The sequence below is a fragment of the Canis lupus genome, chromosome 6 (genome assembly GCF_003254725.2).
Source record: "Canis lupus dingo isolate Sandy chromosome 6, ASM325472v2, whole genome shotgun sequence".
NCBI classification, from domain to species: Eukaryota; Metazoa; Chordata; class Mammalia; order Carnivora; family Canidae; genus Canis; species Canis lupus.
In genome coordinates this window covers 27,126,898-27,146,241 of record NC_064248.1, presented here as the reverse complement: position 1 = coordinate 27,146,241, position 19,344 = coordinate 27,126,898, and the positions used below count along the sequence as shown (strand labels likewise).

Genomic DNA, 19,344 nt, shown 5'->3' with positions numbered 1-19,344 from the left:
CAAAGATACTGATGCAGTGAAACGCCAGGACACCTGCACCCCGATATTTCTAGCAGCAATGGCCACAATAGCCAAGCTGTGGAAGGAGCCTCTGTGTCCACAGAAAGATGAATGGATGAAGAAGATGTGGTTTATGTATACAATGGAATATTACTCAGCCATTAGAAATGACGAATACCCATCATTTACCTCAATGTGGATAGAACTGGAGGGTATTATGCTGAGTGAAGTAAGTCAACTGGAGAAGGACAAACCTATGGTCTCATTCATTTGGGGAATATAAAAAATAGTGAAAAGAAATAAAGGGGAAAGGAGAGAAAATGAGTGGGAAATATCAGTGAGGATGACAGAACATGAGAGAGAACATGAGAGTTCATTTCCTAATTCTGGGAAACGAACAAGGGGTGGTGGAAAGGGAGGTGGGCAGGGTGTTGGGGTGACTGGGTGATGGGCCCTGAGGGGGGGCACTTGACGGGATGAGCACTGGGTGATATGCTATATGTTGACAAATCAAACTCCAATAAAAAATATACAAAAAATAATTAAAAATCTTCTCACAAAACAAATCAATTTATGTTTGTTTTTCTCGCTATCAAATAGAAACACCTCTCTAAAAATCATTCTGATAACTTGATCATGGGTTTTTGTTGTTGTTTGTTGTTCTCATTGGTCTGCAAAAGCTTTCTATGAAATAAGATAGTTTACAACTGTCCCAAGACTTAAAACTCTTTGGCTATAGTGACTGCATGAGTTACAAGTGTGTTTTTAAATTTTATTTTTTTTCATAGCTTTCTATGAAATAAGATAGTTTACAACTGTCCCAAGACTTAAAACTCTTTGGCTATAGTGACTGCATGAGTTACAAGTGTGTTTTTAAATTTTTATTTTATAGTGACTGCATGAGTTACAAGTGTGTTTTTAAATTTTTATTTCTGAGTGGCTCAGTGGTTGAGTGTCTGCTCAGGGTGTTTTCCAGGGGTCCTGGGATCGAGTTTCGCATAGGGCTCCCTGTGGGGAACCTGCTTCTCCTTCTACATATGTGTCTGCATCAATCATGAATAAATAAATAAAATCTTTTAAAAAAATAAAATAATAAAATTCTATTTCCATAAGATAAATTCACTTATCTCCATCCCACCTCAGTGTCCTGAAATGATACCACAGTGACCCCAATAAATATTTTCTCATCAAATAGCAGACCTTTCCTGCTCAACACTGATTTATCCTGCCATATCCCCCTCTTGCATAATGACTTAGGGATGTGCCGATTCCATCTAATTATTGCTTTTGTGCTGTAGTGCTAGTAGCTTCTTGTTTTTCAGGGAAGAGCACAGCATTAGAATGACAAGCCATTCTGACGAGAGTTGACAAATATCTATCAAGACCACGGGGAGAGTGAAATCTTTTTGACAACTCTATTATTTTTCTTTATCTCCAAGTCTTTGGGGGGTAATCTTTCCTTCAGAGAGATCAAACTCTCCCTCCTTCTTTTGCTCCACATGAGAGAATGAGAACCTGGATGGTTTATGAAGCTCTTTCCAGATATAACTTTTGACAAGTCTGTGAGATACACTAGCTAAGAGAGAAAGATCCGGAGCTACAGCTTTTTTAATTTTGAAAAATTGCATGTACCTACACACAAGATGGCCCCAGATATATGGTGACTGCGTTTTCTCCATGAGAAGATTCTTAACTTTGCAGGATTTTTAGCCAAATTACACTTATAATTTACAGCTGCAGGATATAGATAATGTCTCACATCAAACTTAAAAATAATGAGTTTATTGTTTTGTTGCACATAATACTTTACACATGGAATTATAATTTGGAAATGAGGCTTATTTTTTACTCACATCTCAGGAAACAATTTCTCTCAAACATTCACATGCATTTCCCATGTGATTTTCTCTGGTATGACTAGAGCCCACTTCTGAGTCATTTCACGGTTTTTCCAAGCATGCCACTTTCACTTCCATCCAAAGTATTTGAGAGACAGCAGCTTTTGAGTTCACATATGATACTGTTACTAAAAATTGTACTCCGAGCCACCAGTCCTAATTTACACAAATTTAGGACACCTCTTCTTTTATTGTGAAACATAACAAAATACAGAGATATGCATAAAACATGTGAATGGTTCAGTGGATAATTATACAGTGAACACTTTTGTCATAGCCACCCAGAGAAATGGAATGTTTCCAGCTACTCAGAAGATCAAAACTTCATTTCTGTTCATTGAAGGTAACACTGTCCTAACTTTTGTGATGAGAAAAACATAGAGCAATTTTGGTTTGTAAAAAAATATTTGTTTATATATGTCTGTTGACTGCACAATCCAAGCTCTTGGCCTCTTGTTTTAAAGGGGCTTTACGGGTTTTATTTGTAATGGTAACCAGCACTTGCACTGGTAAGGCCATACTCGCAGGGGTAATTGCTAAATGTGTGTTAAATTTATCTGCTTTCTTATTTTCTGATGCTGTCACGGGACCTCTATGAACACCTAAAGCCAGCACTGATCGAGGTCATTTAAAGATAACATGTTTTGTTCCTCAAGTACCTTGTTCTAATTTAAAGTAATTGGCATATGTGTCCCATGACCTGAGAACCATAGGGGAACATGTACATAAGTTAGCATAAGTTGACTCACACTTTTCTGAAGTTTACTTTTGAGCCAGTATCTTCCATTGTCTGCAGGCCTATCTGTGGCATTTCTTATTTATTCAATTTTTTTTTAATGAGAGGTTTCAGCTTTTTTTTTCTTTTTTTTTTTTTTTAGATTTTTATTTACTTCTTCATGAGAGACACACACAGAGAGAGAGAGGCAGAGACATAGGCAGAGGGAGCCCCATACGGGACTCGATCCCAGGGCCCAGGGAGCACTCCCTGAGCCAAAGGCAGATGCTCGACCACTGAGCCACCCAGGCATCCCTTTAATAAGAGATTTCAGATATGAAAAATAAAGAGAATTTAACAAGTGCCTATATCCTCACCAATACCCAGATGTCACACATGATGTTATTATGTAATCAATTATAAAAACAAGTAGGAAAAAAAACTTCAAAATGGTGATGATCTTTGTGATATTGTTATTATATCACATGAGTTATTCTGTGACTTAATCCAACTGCTCTTTATGAAATTTATCCATATTGTTACCTATGGATTTAGTTCCATCATTTTAAATGCTGTCAAGTCACCCACTGTAGAAATATAATTTACCCAGCTATTCCCTTATTGGTGGACATTTAGGCGAATTTTGTTACAACATTGTATGGATAAAAATTGCAAGCATACAGACAAATGAAAAAATTGTGTAGTGAAAAACCATATACCCAGATTCTGTAACTAATGTTCTGTTACATTTGCTTTATCATTCCATCCATCCATCCATCCATCCATCCATCCATCCATCCATCTATCCATCATCCTATTTTTGTGATACTTAGGAAAGGGAGCAAAGGATAGTGTTTTACTGTCTAAAAGAATGATAGGAAGACAACAAAATAGTGGTTTCCAGGGGTTAGGGGTGGGGAAAGCGAACACAGGGAGTGTGACTATAAAGGATGTCACCAGGGAAATCTTTGTTGTGATGGAATGATTCTCTACTTCTCTGGTTGTGGTTTCACATATGTACGCGTGTGACAAAATGACATCCAGTTATGCACAGGCACACTGTACCAATGTCAGCTTCCTGCTTTTGATATTGTTTTAAAGTTAGGTAAGATGTAACCATTGGGAGGAACGCAGTGGTTTGCACACAGCACCTCTTTGTCCTATCTTTACAACTTCATGTGCATCTGTAATTACTTGGAAATAGAGGAGTTGAAACAAATGTAATAGCAGGAGTAAAGAGTAAATCTGAAGCCCCTAAACATCATCATTAAGTCAGAAATGTGATCAAGAAATGAACAAATATAAGAGAAGGGGTCAGTCAGCAGCTAACCATAGCAAAGCAGAGAACTGGAAAGAATCTAGGTTCTTGAGGTGCTCACAGAGTCACAAAATTAAGCAATTCTCCTGGACCTCTTATGGAAGACTACATTTTTCTCTATTTAAAACCACTTTACTGTCAACAGTAGACAGCAGTTCTTATTGATACAAGCATCAAAGAAACCAACTTTGCCAGCTTCTTAGGATAAAATTTTTTAAAGTAAAAAATGTTGCATCGAGCACCCTTATACATGTCTTTGTGTATAGTTGTGAGTTTCTCTAGAGATATGTTTAGGAATCAAATTACTGCATCACAGAGTGTGAACATCTTCACCTTTACTACATATTTTATTAAAACTAAAAGGCCACCTAAGTTGCAAAAAAATTGCTATCATTTAGGCTCTTAAGATACCAAAAACTATAAAATGAATCTGGATTTCAGAAATATTAAAATGTAAGGGTAGGGTGGGGAGTGTAGGTTGAGAAGCATCTTAGAATTAATGCAATGCAGATCTCTCCAAATTCCTTTGCAAAGTGAGTGTAAAAACTTTCACCCACCCCCACCCCCCGGGCAATATAAACATTCGGCTTCTCCACATCCCTACAAAACCTGATCATTTAACATGTTTTTATTTTTTAAAGTGAAGTTCCCTAAGCACCTTTTCAAAATGTTTATAGTAGATTTATGTTCCCTTTAGTATAAATTACTGTTGCCTTAAAAAACAAACTCAGTTTTGTCTTATTGACTTTAAGAGCTCTTTATATATTCTAGTTTTATTAATTGCAAATATTGTCTCATATTCTGGAATTATTTTACCTCTGTTTCTAATTCTCTCACTCTGCATCAAATCTACAGTCTTTTACCAAGTTTGATAAGCAGTCTTTACATCTTACACATATTTCATCTTTGTCCTTTTTTAAGTTATTTATTTATTTATTTATTTATTTAATTTTTTTTTTTTTTTTATGACAGTCACACACAGAGAGAGAGAGAGGCAGAGACACAGGCAGAGGGAGAAGCAGGCTCCATGCACCGAGAGCCCGACGTGGGATTTGATCCCGGGTCTCCAGGATCGCGCCCTGGGCCAAAGGCAGGCGCTAAACCGCTGCGCCACCCTGGGGTCCCTATTTATTTATTTATTTATTTATTTATTTATTTATTTATTTATTTATTTATGTATGTATTTATTTATGAGAGTGAGCGAGCGCGTGCGAGAGAGAGCGGTGAGTGGAGGTAAAAGCAGAGGGAGAGGGAGAAGGAGACTCTCTGCTGAGCAGTGAGCCCAATGCAGGGGTTGATACGGGGACCCCAGGATTATGACCTGAGCTGGAGGCAGATACTTAACTGATTGAACCATGCAGGCGCCCCCATCTTTGTCCTTTTTTAAAACTCTCTTGCCCATTCTTGGCTCTAAGCTTTCCTTGTGAATCTTAGGGTCTGTTTGTCAAGGTTTATGAGAGAAAATTTTTGAAATTGCATTTGATTGTATACATTAATCCAGAACATTTTCATCTTTATTATAGTGTATTTTCTCACCCATGAACCTGGTATATCTCTTCAAATGCTCTTCTTTTATATCATTCAATAAAGTGTTATATTTTTTCCTCATAAAGGATTTGGAGATCATTCTTTAGATTTATTTCAGAGAATCATATATTTTGTTTGCCATTATGAATAAGACATTAAAAATTACATTTCCTAGCTTATTATTGGTGGTGTTCAAATATGCTCATTCTGTTTGAGTTTGTTTCCATGTACATATATATATATATATTATATACATGTGGATATATATAATATATATATTTTAAATCTAATAGTTTGCCTAGACAGTCTCTTGCTTTTCTTATATAGATAATCCTATCAAATGCAAATGTTTCTTCAAATGTTAAAGATTTTTCCTACTATTCCTAGTTTGCTAACATTTCTTTTTTAAACACATGAATGAGTGAAAAATTTGCTGAATGTTTCTTCTGCCTCCATGGAGATAGTCATCATTTTTCTCTTATAGTAGTAATTTATGTTAGGACATTCTCTCATATTACACCATACTTACATTCCTGGAACGAGCTTTACTTGGTTATGGTTGTCCATTCATTTCTTATTATGTTAGTAGGTGTTCTTCACCAGTATTTTAAGATTTTTACATCTAAATCCATATATGAGATTAATAATTTTCCTTGCCTGGTTTTCATATCAAGAGTCATATTAGCCTTATAAAATAACTACCATTTCTGTTCTTTTTCTCTTCTTTTAAAAATGCTCTGTGAGTTGGGGTGCCTGGGTGGCTCAGCTGGTTGAGCTTCTGACTCTTCATTTTGGCTCAGGTCATGATCTCAGGGTTGTGAGAGCAAGCCCCGCATCAGTCTCTGCTGTGCTCAGCATGGAGTCTGCTTGAGATTCTCTCTTCCTCTCTCTCTGCCCCTCCCTGCTGCCCCCCTTAAATAAATAAATAAATCTTTAAAAAATGCTCTTTAAGAAAAGGATTATATATTGGTTAGATAATTATTTTTTTCATTTCTCATTCTTTTTTTTTCCTGTTTCATTAGGTTCGTACATTTTATAAACCATCCTTCTTCCTACTTTCTTTGAATTTACTATTTATTTTCTGATATCACAAGCTAAGTCTTTAGCTCATGATCTATTTTTCTTCTTTTGTAATGTATGTATTTAAGGCTATTAATTTCCCCTAAAGTACTCCATAAATAGAATCCTGTAAGTGTTGATAATTCATTCATTTTATTCATTCAACATGCCCCTGCTGTGACTTAAACAGTCCTCTATTCTATGTGTGTATTGGGGGTAGTATGGTGAACATAGCTCTTGGACCTCTTGGCAGTTGCATTCACAGAAGTAAAAAGAAAATATACACATAAATAAGTCATGTCAGGTGGTCTTTGAATTATTTAGAAGCACATTTTCAAATTTGCAAATATATGGTGAGTTTTTCATGTGGCTATCAAATTGCTTGGAAGTTTTCTTTTATTTTCCAATATATTTTTGGAGTGTGGTCTAAATCCTATTAATAACTTGTTTTATGGCCAGAAAATGGTCAGTTTTTGTAAATATTTCATATGGCCTGGAAGGAAGGATATTCTCTAAATCTTGTGTGTAGGATTGTTAACATTTTGCCATGTTCAACTAATTTCGTCTTCTTCTGTAATAGATATTAACTTATTCCCTGACTCTGTAGGATACTTTCAAAGCCTTTACTGCTTTATTACATTCCCAAGACAGAGTAACTGACATATTGAACTAAGCCAGGAGTGCTGAATGCAGGATACATGTAGCACCATGTCCACTCCTTCATTTGTGGACATTATTCATCCATCATGGAGTTTAACACAATAGTTCTAGCAATCATTAATTAATTAGATTTAGCCCATATGACTAAACTCTTTGATAAAAGTGACAGCTTTGGGGGAAGACAACTTGATATTTTGCCCTGGCAATTTGACTTTTTCTTGAAACTTCTTTGTAATTGCATCTGGTAGTTATATCAGAAAACTGTGGATTATCTTATGCCAGAATTAGGATTTTAATAAGTGAATGTTTGCTCTCCCTCTCTCCATATCAAACCCATGGGAGACATTACCAATCCAGCTCCCCATATTTTCTCATCCTGTCTGAACTCAGCCTCAGAATCTTTCTCACCACAGTCTGCCAGACAATACCAGCAACTGATCTGACTTGACACATGATGTGAAACCTTTGATCATCCTTGAATTACTGGGCTCTGGTTTGCATAAATGCTTCGCTTTCATCTGTGTAACTTTCATCCTTAAAATCAATAGCAACCAATTTCCTCCCAAGTAAAAATGAGGACATATTCTTACAGGTATATAAAGAATTTACTCCTTTGCTCCTTAAGTAATATTCTGGAAAAGGTATATTAAGTAACTGTGTTAGAAAGAAAAATCTTAGTCATGTACTAGAAACAACTCAAGATAGCAAAATCTAATTTCTAAGGATGAAGTTCAAAAAAAGAACAAAATGCAATTCAGCATAGAAAAATGTGCATGCTGTCACTTCTCAGTGGTGAGGGCGATAATCTGAAACAGATATTAAAAGGGCATGAGACATCTGGACATCAGAATTGCTGAAACTGAGTGAGGAGCATGCCGACTCACTGGGGCTGAGTAAAAATCCTCCTCCAGAGGGAAAGGATGAAGGACAAAGATGGGTGTGAAGAAGCATCACAGCATAGTTCAAGAACAGGGATCCCTCAGGAAGCTGGCTGAGCACCAGCTAAGTTAACCTTTCCATTTTTGACAATTTCCATGTCAGCACATCCTGGAATGGCTTCCAGAACTTCACTACATAATAAAGGACAGGGCGACAGATGAAAGGAACATGGGACAAATTTGGAAAGAGGAAATGAAAGTATGCCATATCCACTATGCCCTGGACTAAGTATTTAAGAAAGACCCAAAAATGTGATGCAGTTGTAGTCCATCAAGCAAGAGTGATGATTAAATATTTCTGGATAATCATTCAGTGAAAGGGTCTTACTCGAAAAATATGAACTGAATTAGAGGAAAAATATTCATGTCCTTGCTAATCTAAGGTATCAAGGGAAGCAGGAAGCAATAAATACAACTTCTTTTCTTAGGACCTTCAGAGTACATCTAGAACAGCTCAATAGTCCAGCCTCAGAATTAGATTGAAGCGTGGGTCCTTCTTCTGTCTCTAGTTTCTCCATACTTCATGATGTATTTTTGGAAAAAAAATACTTTTAATGATGCCAACTTGCCTCCTTTCAGCACATTAAAAAAGGGAGCGATTGGCTGAGGCTGTCATGATGATGGGAATAATTTTGTCGCTGTGCAATTTGGCTCTTGCTCCAAAGTGAAGCGCACATTTTCCTCCAGTATATTTTAAGCCAGAGACTTCTAAGTAAATGGGAGGTGGCTGATTTTATTTCTGTATGCAGCCAGCCTTCACTGGCACGAGCTCTGATTTGGCCCAATCAATTTTGTATTCATGCTGAGAAGCAAGTTGATCAAGTTCAAGGAACATCTGTATGCATTTATCTGGCTTGGGTGCAAACACGGGAGCTGCTCCCCTGAAAGGTTCCCAGCCCTTCAGTGACAGCTGCAAGGCTTCTGGACAGTGACCTTTACGACTCTGACAATCTCACTCCATCCTTAAACAACTGCAATGACTCTTTAACATGCCACCTTCTTTGTAATTTATAAGGCTGTTTTTAGGAGTCTAGCTCTGGCAAGTTTGAGAGTTTATTAAGTAAATCTTCATTAGCTGGTTAAATGATCTCCAAAAAGTTATCCAACTGAGTGTGCCAGTGTTGGGTCATCAACCCATATATTAACACGACATTTCCATAGCCACATCTGTCTTGGTCTTCCCCTTCTTTTTATTTCCTCTCTCCTAGCTGTCATAAATTTTGTGTGCCAGCAGCTCTATGGCTCGAAGAGGGTTGTAAACATCTTCTTGTTCAATTACATCAGGATTTTTTCCCTTTATGTCAGCAATTAAATTTATGAGCAAAAAAAAAAAAAAGTTCACTCTCTAAAACCTAAAGAGGCACAGTCAAGTTCAGAGTAAATAAAAACAGAATGCAATCAACTTTTGGTTGTTAAAGTATGAACAAGGCAGTGGAATCCAAAAGACCTGGCTTTGAATCCCAACACCACCAACTGGCTCATCATTTTGTGGGGGAAGGTAGTTATCCATATTCCTTACATTAGTTTCCTACCTTCCACTGTGGCATCCATGGTTGCAATTTCACAGAACTTTTGGGAGAATTAAATGAGATGAAGTATATGAAGTGGGCTCTGCAGAAGTGATCAGTCCTCTTTGACTTTTCCTTCTCCATTTGTGTGGGGGACAAGCTAATTGGTTATAGGATGCCCTGCGATGTGTAGATCTTTGCTCTTCCAGGACCTGGAGTATAGTAGGTGCTTAGCAATTATTTAATGGAAAGGATGAATGGATAAGTCAATTAATGAGAGGTATTGAGTTTCATTCTTACTCTTGCTTTGGGCAGTTTAGGTCTTCAGTTGATGGTGATCTCAGTAGATTGAGGTCTTACTGCTCCAAGGGTGATCCTTGGCACAGGAGCATGGGCATTACCCATGGCCCTCCATGGTCCTACTGAGTCAAAATGTGCCTTTAAAATTTTTTTAAACTAATTTGTATTTGTTTTTAATTTTTAATTTTTTTTTTTTGCTTTTTAAAAAATCCAGTTATAACTGACATGCAATATTACTCTCAGGTATACAACATAATGATTCAATAATTATATATTTTGCGACATGATCACCACCCTAAGTCTAATTAATGTCTACTGCCACACATTGTTACAATTCTTTTTTTTCTTGTGATGCCTTTTAACAAGGCCTCAGGTGACTTGTGTGCATATTAAAGTTTGAGCAGTGCTGGGTTAGAGGCTTTAATTATGAAGCCAAGACTATGAGTTGGTTTTCCACATCAGCTCTGCTGACAATAGACCAATTTAACCTTGCATTTGGTTTTAAAGGAATCCTGGTGTGGGAACGTGGATGAATCCCTGCCAACAAATCCTGCCTGCTGTGGAGTGGGGGAAACAACCATGTTCATGATAGGTCATTAGCATCATAGTTCCCCTTCATCTGTTTTACAGTAATCTCCTCAAAGCTTGCCAGAGCTAATAACCACTTCATAGGTGGTTCTTGCAACCACCCATTTGACAGCTAAGGCTTAGGCTAATTGCCAAAGGTCATGGAGGTAGAGACAGATCTGAGACTTGAGCTCCGAGCTGTCCGATTCCAGGGGCCTTTCTCTGAACAGATCTGCCTCCCTCTCTCCCAACCAGCCCTCCACACTGATGCCAGGCACCTTCTTGAAGTGCAGGTGGGAAGAGGTCTGCCAAGCAGCTTGATGATTTTTTTCTATGCATATGAGCACTGCTAGAAGGCAGATACCCATTCCCAATGATGTCTCAGTTGGGATATAAGAGCCTCCTTCGTGGATTCTCCTTAGTCTGCTTTCCTTGCTTTGTCTGTTCCTGCCCTGCCTTGCAGCTCTGTCTCTACACTTTTCTGATCAGCCCCAGCTGTCTCATGCCTGTGCACTTGCTTGAGCACTCTCTCCACTTCAGAGGCCCTGCCCTCCACCTGCCCACCTGGCTAACACATGCGTTGAGCCATATCAAAGTCTCTCTCCCAGTACCACTCTCCCAGATGTCCCCCAGGTACTCCTGAATTCTTCCTCCTTGGATCTCTTGATCAAATTAGCTTTCACATGTTTTTTTTTTTTTTTTTAAGAGTGATTTACTTCTAAGTCCCCCCTTTCCTGAGGATCTGTGATCTTGAGGAGCAAGACCCTCCATAATAACGCCATGTAGTACAGAGCATGGTGCTGGAGCCAGACCTGCTGGGGTGCACATCTTCCAAACCGTATAACTTTGGACAAACGTCTCTATGCCCCTGTTTCCACTTCTAAAGTGGAGATAACTAAAAGTCTATACATCTTGGGTTTTGCAAGCACTAAACGAATCGACGCATGTTCAGAATGGTATCTGGCACGTAGTAGGTTTTATGTAAATGTTTGTTACAGAAAATTTTGTTTCTGTCTTTACACCCCAGTCACCTACGCTGTGTGCATTTGGAAAGTGACTTTCGAATGAATGAGTGAATGCCTCGGGGGCTGCCATTATTGGCTCTCTCTGTGGCCAGGAAACTCCTACGTAAGTTTTAAAGTTTTAAGAATGGAAAGATGTTTGCCGAAAAAAGTCTCTGTCTCCAGTATTTCCAATCTCTTCCCACACATCTTTTTTGAGCACAAGAACCTACCTTTTCATCCCTTCATCTTCTCTCCCTAGTTGTTGATTAATGATAGTGTCAGTACATTCTTGCCATAATCCCTCTCATTTTCCCAAATCTGTATTAAAAACACGTAATTTGGGCAGCCCCAGTGGCGCAGCGGTTTAGTGCCACCTGCAGCCCACAGCGTGATCCTGGAGACCTGGGATCGAGTCCCACATCAGGCTCCCTGCATGGAGCCTGCTTCTCCCTCTGCCTGTATCTCTGCCTCTCTCTCGCTCTGTATCTCTCTCATGAGTAAATAAAATAAAATCTTAAAAAAAAAAAAAACACGTAAGTTGCAGGGCTTCTCCCTTACTCAGGTAACATGCGGCCTGAGCTGGTGGCTCCAGAGCAGGTGGAGGTATGAGCAGAGGTGCCGACAGACTCCAGGGACTCCTGAAATGATGGGCGGGCTCTGCTGGCCTGCACCCAGGTGTCTGCTCCACTGAACAGCTGGCCTTTATTTCTGCCCATGCTTCCTCTCTTTTCATTTTTGAAGGGAAGACAGCCTGTCAAAGGAAACCCGAGAGCATGCTGGTTGCAAGGATTTGAAAGGGCAGAGTTTTTATTTTTCTTTGCTTTCTTGTGGTTCTCTGAAGAAAGAGGCAATAGAGCATGGAGGTTAAGTAGTTCGGAAGTGGACACACCTTGGTTTGGACCCTAGATCTGTTACTTATTAGCTATGCAGTGTTGGGTGTCAGAACCTCTGTGCCTTTCAAGGTTTGTTTTTTTTTTTTTTTTTCTAAACTGTAAAATGATTCTATTTTTTTTTTGAGAATTTATTTATTTATTCATAAGAGACACAGAGAGGCAGAGACACAGGCAGAAGGAGAAGCAGGCTCCCCACAGGGAACCTGATGTGGGACTTGATCCCAGGATCCTGGGATCACAACCTGAGCCAAGGCAGATGCTCAACCACTGAGCCACCCAGGTGCCCCAAATAGTTCTAATTTTTAAACAAATTTCTTAAGTTAATTCTTTATGCAAAGTACTTAGCACTATGCCTTACCAATAGTCAGAACTCAATCCCATTATTTTGCAAGCATATATATTTATGTACATACATACACACATATACATATATACATCTATATATATATATATATATGCACACATATATAATCACATGTTCTCTTTGATGACACTTTTCCAATCCCATTTATCCTTAATTTAAATATCTTTTGCATAGTAAATGCATAATATATGTTGGAATGAGTGGATGGCTAGAATGAATAAACTCATGAAAGAAATCGTTTCACCTTGCACATATAACCTATATATCAACCAGGATGAGCTAAGTTATGCTCTAGGAACAAACAACCCTACATCTCCATAGCTTGAGCAGGAATCTATCATGGGTCAGCTGGGGCTTCCCCTCCTGTCTCTGGGACCCAGATGGATGGAGCAGCCACTCTGGAGTATTGCCAGCACTACGATGGGAGAGAATGTGCATGGAAAATCACATTCTGGGTCTTAAAAGTTTCCACTCAGAAGAGACCTGTTCTGTTCCTGCTCATGCTTAGAGTTTGATGAAACAAGTCGCATGCGCATACCTAAGTGCAAGAGGGTGAGGAAGTGCAATTCTCTTTGTGACCCAAGTAAGAGCAGGCCGCATTTGATGGAAAGCGCTACCTGACAGACCTGTTACACTCTCATCCCCCAGAGACCTCAGACCCATTTCTCTTTGTCATGACTAGATGGTATGCAGATAACTAACCACATATCACGACCCCATCTCTAAGTGCAGGCCATATAACATTGTGAAGAGGGTGATTAAACCATAATGCCCATTAAGTGCTCTTTCTAGAACTAGCAAATACATACAGAAAGTGTCATGGCTACGTTTTCCTGTGCAGCAAGGAGCCTATTTACAGCTCAGATCTGACAGAGGAATAACTACCTCTTCTCAGGTAAAAACACAGGAACTAGCCCTCACTGAGTTCCCCCAAAAGAATGTTAATTCTACAGGAAAGAATCTAATGCTAAAGAGGACAGAAGGACAGAAACAGAACAGTTGGATGAGGGAGCTAAGAGGGGAGAGACTTACAGAGACAGAGATGAGGGAACAGGGCACGGAGAGGGTGGGAGAATGAGCAGCAAACTGGGAGGAAATAACATCTGCCATAGAAATAAACGACTATGAATAAATTCAGAACAAAGCTTAGGGCTTTAGAATAAAAAGTTAAGACATGAGGTTTCCAGCATAGAGTCAAACAACATGGGGCTCCGATTATTCAAACCAAACCAGAGTAATTCTCCTAGGCACACTGGATGAAGAATTCTTGCCACTTTCTTAGCAGAGAAGGAGGCTGAGATCAAGTTGGAGTGTCTGCTTATTAATCCATGTCTCCTTTGCAAGTGTCCACTATTAGACCTTATCTAATAGATAGCGCTATTTGTGCTGTAAGCTCTATTCTTGTGGTTGTAGCTGATTGGACCATTTAATCCAAGATGAATCAGTTCACAGTCTTATCTCAGCCAGTGAATTTGTTTTTCAAGATTCTAAAGTAAAAGACAAAGAAAATATATAGGTCACTTAGCCTGTAATTTATGTGGTGTTCATTCATTCAACTAATTTTTCTTGAATGCCCATTTGGGGATTTACAGTGTCCACTCCCTTTCCACCTGGCTGTCCTTAATTCTATATCCCTGGTTATTTATTGAGATTGATAGAAGTATACTTCAACCAATTGGATGGTTCTCATTCAGCAGTCATGCTCTGTTATCCCTAATTATTCTGCATTGAATTAATTAATTAAATATTTTATTTATTTATTTGAGAGAGAGAGAGAGAGAATGAGCAGGAGGGAGATTGAGGGAGATGGAGAAGCAGACTCCCTGCTGAGCAGGGAGCCTGATGTGGAGCTCTGTCCCAGGACCTTGGGATCATGACCTGAGCCAAAGGCAGACACTTAACCAACTGAGGCACGCAGTTAAAATTTTAACTTTATTAAAATGACAGAGGGCACCTAGGTCTCTCAGGCAGTTAAGCATTTGCCTTCAGCTTAGGTCATGATCCTGGGGTCCTGGGATCAAGCCCCAAGTGAGGCTCTCTGCTTGGCGGGGAGTCTGCTTCTCCTTTCTCTGCCTGCCGCTACCCTGTGCTTGTGCTGTGTGTGTGTGTGTGTGTGTGTGTGTGTCAAATAAATAAATAAAAATCTTTAAAAAAAATCCTCCAGGTATATACCATTCCATAAAGACATCTGACTTGAGAAGCTGTCTTCTGATTATTTCAGCAGAGGAATCCAGAGGAGGGAAAATCAGGACATCTCACTCAATCCGCTGACTTCTTTATAGAACTTTGCCTTCATCATTTGTGCCCAGAAGTTCTGTCTTCCACACACATGGAGGAACTTCTGGGCTCCCATCCTGCCCCCCATCTATCACAAAGCACACACAGACACAACTGCTGGCAGATGCTGTGGCCATGTGAGAAATGCACGGAGACAAATGCTAACATTGGTTATGCAGAATGCACTAGAGTGAAGCCTGTATGGTGCTTGTCAGAAGCTTACACCCCAGATTTTCTGGGGGAGTTCCAACTTAAAATAGCCTGTCTTGCTATCCCCACAGACACTTATTTTTGGCAGATGGTGCATCCCAATTTTTGGTTTAGGAGACACTTTCACTTTACATATACTGTACACTCAGACATACTCCAGAAAGGGTCCTAATCCTGCTGGATTAAGACACTTTCATGGTGAGAGAGGCACTACTCCCATTTTAATGGTCTCCAAGTTCCTAGAAATAGTCTCTCTGTAGTAACTGTTCTATTCAATGGTTTTCTAAAGATCCTGAAACTGCCATCTGATTAAAACCTTGTTTCCAACCTGTGCCATCAGTGAAAGACCTGCAGTTAATAGCATTCACAGCATCTGGAATCACTAGGTGACACTGCATGACATGCCTTTAGATCTCTTCAGTGCACATAATAGATGCTCATTAAAAGATCAATGAGTCTGGGGTGCCTGGGTGGTGGCGCAATTGGTTAAGTGTCTGACTCTTGGTTTTGTCTCAGATCATGATCTCAGGGTCATGAGATCAAGCCCTGAGGGCCCTCTCCCACACTCCGTGTTCAGCATGGGGTCTGCTTAAGACTTTGTCTCCATCCTCCTCTGACCCAACCATCTTGCAAATAAATAAATCTCTAAAAAGGCAAGTAAAAGGAAATGTCAAAATGCATCCATGTTTTACTTCAATAAACATTTACTTACCTTTTTTAAAAAAGGAAACTTTATTTCAAGATTCTAAATGTCGAATCAGTATCACCTGTCCTTAATAGATGAAAAGGAAGAAGTAAAAATAAATATAATGGTATTTTTACTTAGGCCTATCCTAATTGAATAGAATAGTTCTTTTAAAAAAAAAAAGTTTTCTGCCTGTGGATGCCTCAGGGTCTTTTCCACCCTGTCCCTCCATCTCCATAAACTGTGAGGCATTATATATTTAGCAAACATCTGTGTAGCACTCACTCTGTGCCAAGTACTGTTTGGACAGCTTTACAAATATGAACATAATTCATCCTTTTAATAATCTCACAAAGTAGGGTATGCAGTTACCATCCCCATTCTACCGATGAGAAAACTGAGACTCAGAACAGTGAGGTGACTTGCCAGAGGGCACACAAATGGAAGGCCAGGCTGTCTGGCAGCAGAATCTATATTTCTCATACCTGGAGCCCAGATCTTACTACAAAAATACCACTCCCCACTGAGAGGAGTAATGTTCTTGGAGAAATGGCCAATTCCTGGCCTGGAGCAGGTGAGCCTGGCTCATCTAATTGTTCCAGGGAGCAAGGGAGTGTCAGAGGTGATGGAGATGTGTCAAGAGGAGCCCCTGATCCAGCATTATGGGACTTGTAATGTCCAAATTTGGGCACAGTTTTGGCCTGAGAAATGACAGGACTTGATTGTTATACACTGAATACCTACGATTTCCTGAGTCCACAGGGACTCTTGAGACAGAGAGAGGGAAAGAAGGAGAAAGGGAACAAAGGGAGAGAAACAAAGAGCTTCTTTAAGAAGAATACCACCAAATACAGATGCATTAATAGAACAAGAAAAAATATCATTTTTAAACTTGCCACATAAGAATCATTTCAGGGGAGAATTAGCAGCAGATGCTTTCACTTCCAGGAGAAAGGTTACTGGGAACAGAAAATTTGTCCAGTGCCAACAAATCACCTGTGGCTGCCTTTCTCAAGTAAAAGGAGGTGAACTGTGCCTTCACGATGGGTGGCCTGGTACCACCACCTTAATGCCTCCTGACGTGGTGCCCTTTGAGTTACAGAGCGTCATCTGTAAGGGATCCTTGCCAAAAAGGTAAAATTTGAATCTAATTCAAATTAACTAGAATCTAATTTAAGCTGAATCTAATTCGAATTCACTAGAATCTAATTTAACCTGAATCTAATTTAGATTTGAATTCCAGTTTACAGAAGGAATAGGGGCCAGGGGCACAAATCAAATGACAACATGAGATAGCAATCAGGCAAATCCAGAATGTGGGATGTTCTCCAAGACAACTCATCCAGACTACAAAAAACAAAGACAAAAACAACAACAACAAAAACAACCCGACATCATAAAAATATGCATGTGTTTGGGGAGGGTAGCAGTGCTGATCTCTGTCAAATGATGCAACAGAGAATAAACAAACACAGTACGTGTATCTTGATTGGCTAGTGGTTCAGATAAGCAACGAAATGTATTGGGACAAATGCGGGAATTTGTTTTTTTTTTTTTAATTTATTTTTTATTGGTGTTCAATTTACTAACATACAGAATAACCCCCAGTGCCCGTCACCCATTCACTCCCACCCCCCGCCCTCCTCCCCTTCTACCACCCCTAGTTCGTTTCCCAGAGTTAGCAGTCTTTACGTTCTGTCTCCCTTTCTGATATTTCCCACACATTTCTTCTCCCTTCAAATGCGGGAATTTGAATTGGGATATTAGATGTTCTGGAATCTTTGTTCATTTTCTTAGGTGTGATAATGATGTGGTAGTTGCATGTGGGAATGCCTCACTCTAGGAGACCCGATGGAGTGGTGAAGAGTCATGATGTGTGTAATTTAAATGGTTCAGGAAAAAAAAATATACACACATACCTGCAAATAGACGATAGTGCGATAGGTAGGTAGATGGATAGGTGACCCGTCTTCCCAAAATGTTAGCTGTTGAATCTAGGTGGTCTTTGTTGTACTACTCTTACAACTTTACCGAATATTTTAAAATTTTCATAATACCAAGTTGAGGAAAGTAAAGCAGAATCTGTGCTCTTAATGGCCCTGCCCCGAAGTCAGACAGAGAAGCTGCTCTGGGATCTGTCCCCTCTAGTTGCCTCACGTCCCATCACGTGGCCCTCAGGAACCTGTTAGACCACAGTGTTCCCATCAGGAACCTGTCAGACCACAGTGTTCCCACAGATGAAGAAATGTGCTCAGGCTGTGGAATGTGATACCAGGCCTTCCAGGAGCAAGGGCAGCTCCCAGCTCTGTCTGCTTAAGTGGGGAGCCCGAACATTTCCTCCTTTTATGGGATTGCTCTATCTTGCCCTGTGGCCCTTAGTGCCCTTGTTTTGGCACCATGTGCAGAGAGTGGCTGCAGAGTCACCCTTGCCCCCACCCCACCCTGTATCTCCTGTCTACACAGCAGGTTAGAAGGGGTTCAGGATTGCCTGGGGCATCCCTTTCTGAATTGTCCTCCTTTCTTCTGAAGCTTAGAAATCTGCTGTGACATTTATTTGTAGATAATATGCTGTAAATTTGCCCCCTCCTAGACCCAACGCAGTGCTCTTTGGCAGGTGAGAGGCACATGCCATGGGGCTCCCGGAATTGGAAGTTAAGGCCTGGCATCTGCAACCTGGATGGCTATCATGAATCTTTCTAGAAGAACGCTTTCTCTGAGGTTAGGCCAAGTGCCACCAAGCATAAGCCTTCCCCTCAACTGCACGGTCAGAAGCCAGCTGAGCTGCTTCCACAAGCCTCTGAGGCCTGGAATTTGGAAATGTGCTGCTGGCTCTGTGGATGTTCATGGTCACAGGCCAGTAGAGACCGAGTTGAATCTGTCACAGGGAGCAACCAGCAGCTGACACAGACATTTCATCCAAAGAGAGGTGCTTTTGCATTTCTCCTGGCTCCCTCCAGGGCTCTGAGCTTCCTCCTGGGTTGCTCTGGGCATGCCCAGCCTTGCCTTTTGTTCAGCCACTAGAAAGTCCTACGTGAGATTTAACCTCAGTCTGTTGTGCTGTAGCTTGGATCCATTTCTCTGTTTTGTTTTTTGACTGATTCTAATTTTGGGAATAGTTAAGTATTATTTCTTTAAACCTTCCTATAGGGTGACTGACTCATCTTGATTTGCCTGGGACTTTCCTGGATTGACCACTATAAAATTCACATATGCAAGGAAACTCCTCCATCCAGGGAAACTAGGAGGCTTGGTCATCCTTCCCTCCCCTCTTCTCTCCCTGCTTCCTGCCTTCATCCCACAAGGAAAGGTTTCCACCTGTGCTCATTCTTCTTTGCACCAGCACCGCCTAGGAGGTGACTGTCAGGACCACCATAATAGCAGACCATAATGACCATAATGTCATTTATTGAGACAGGCAGAC

At 40.1% G+C, this 19,344-nt stretch overlaps 1 long non-coding RNA gene across 1 annotated transcript; it reads right to left on the bottom strand.

The window, feature by feature from the left end:
• Positions 1-13,884: 13,884 nt before the first annotated feature.
• On the bottom strand, positions 13,885-18,027 carry LOC118354963 (uncharacterized). The gene is made up of 3 exons (XR_004816468.2): positions 17,843-18,027; positions 15,951-16,010; positions 13,885-14,238 (listed from the first exon to the last, which is right to left on the bottom strand). It is a non-coding gene; the product is annotated as an uncharacterized LOC118354963 (long non-coding RNA).
• Between the last annotated feature and the right edge of the window lie 1,317 nt (positions 18,028-19,344).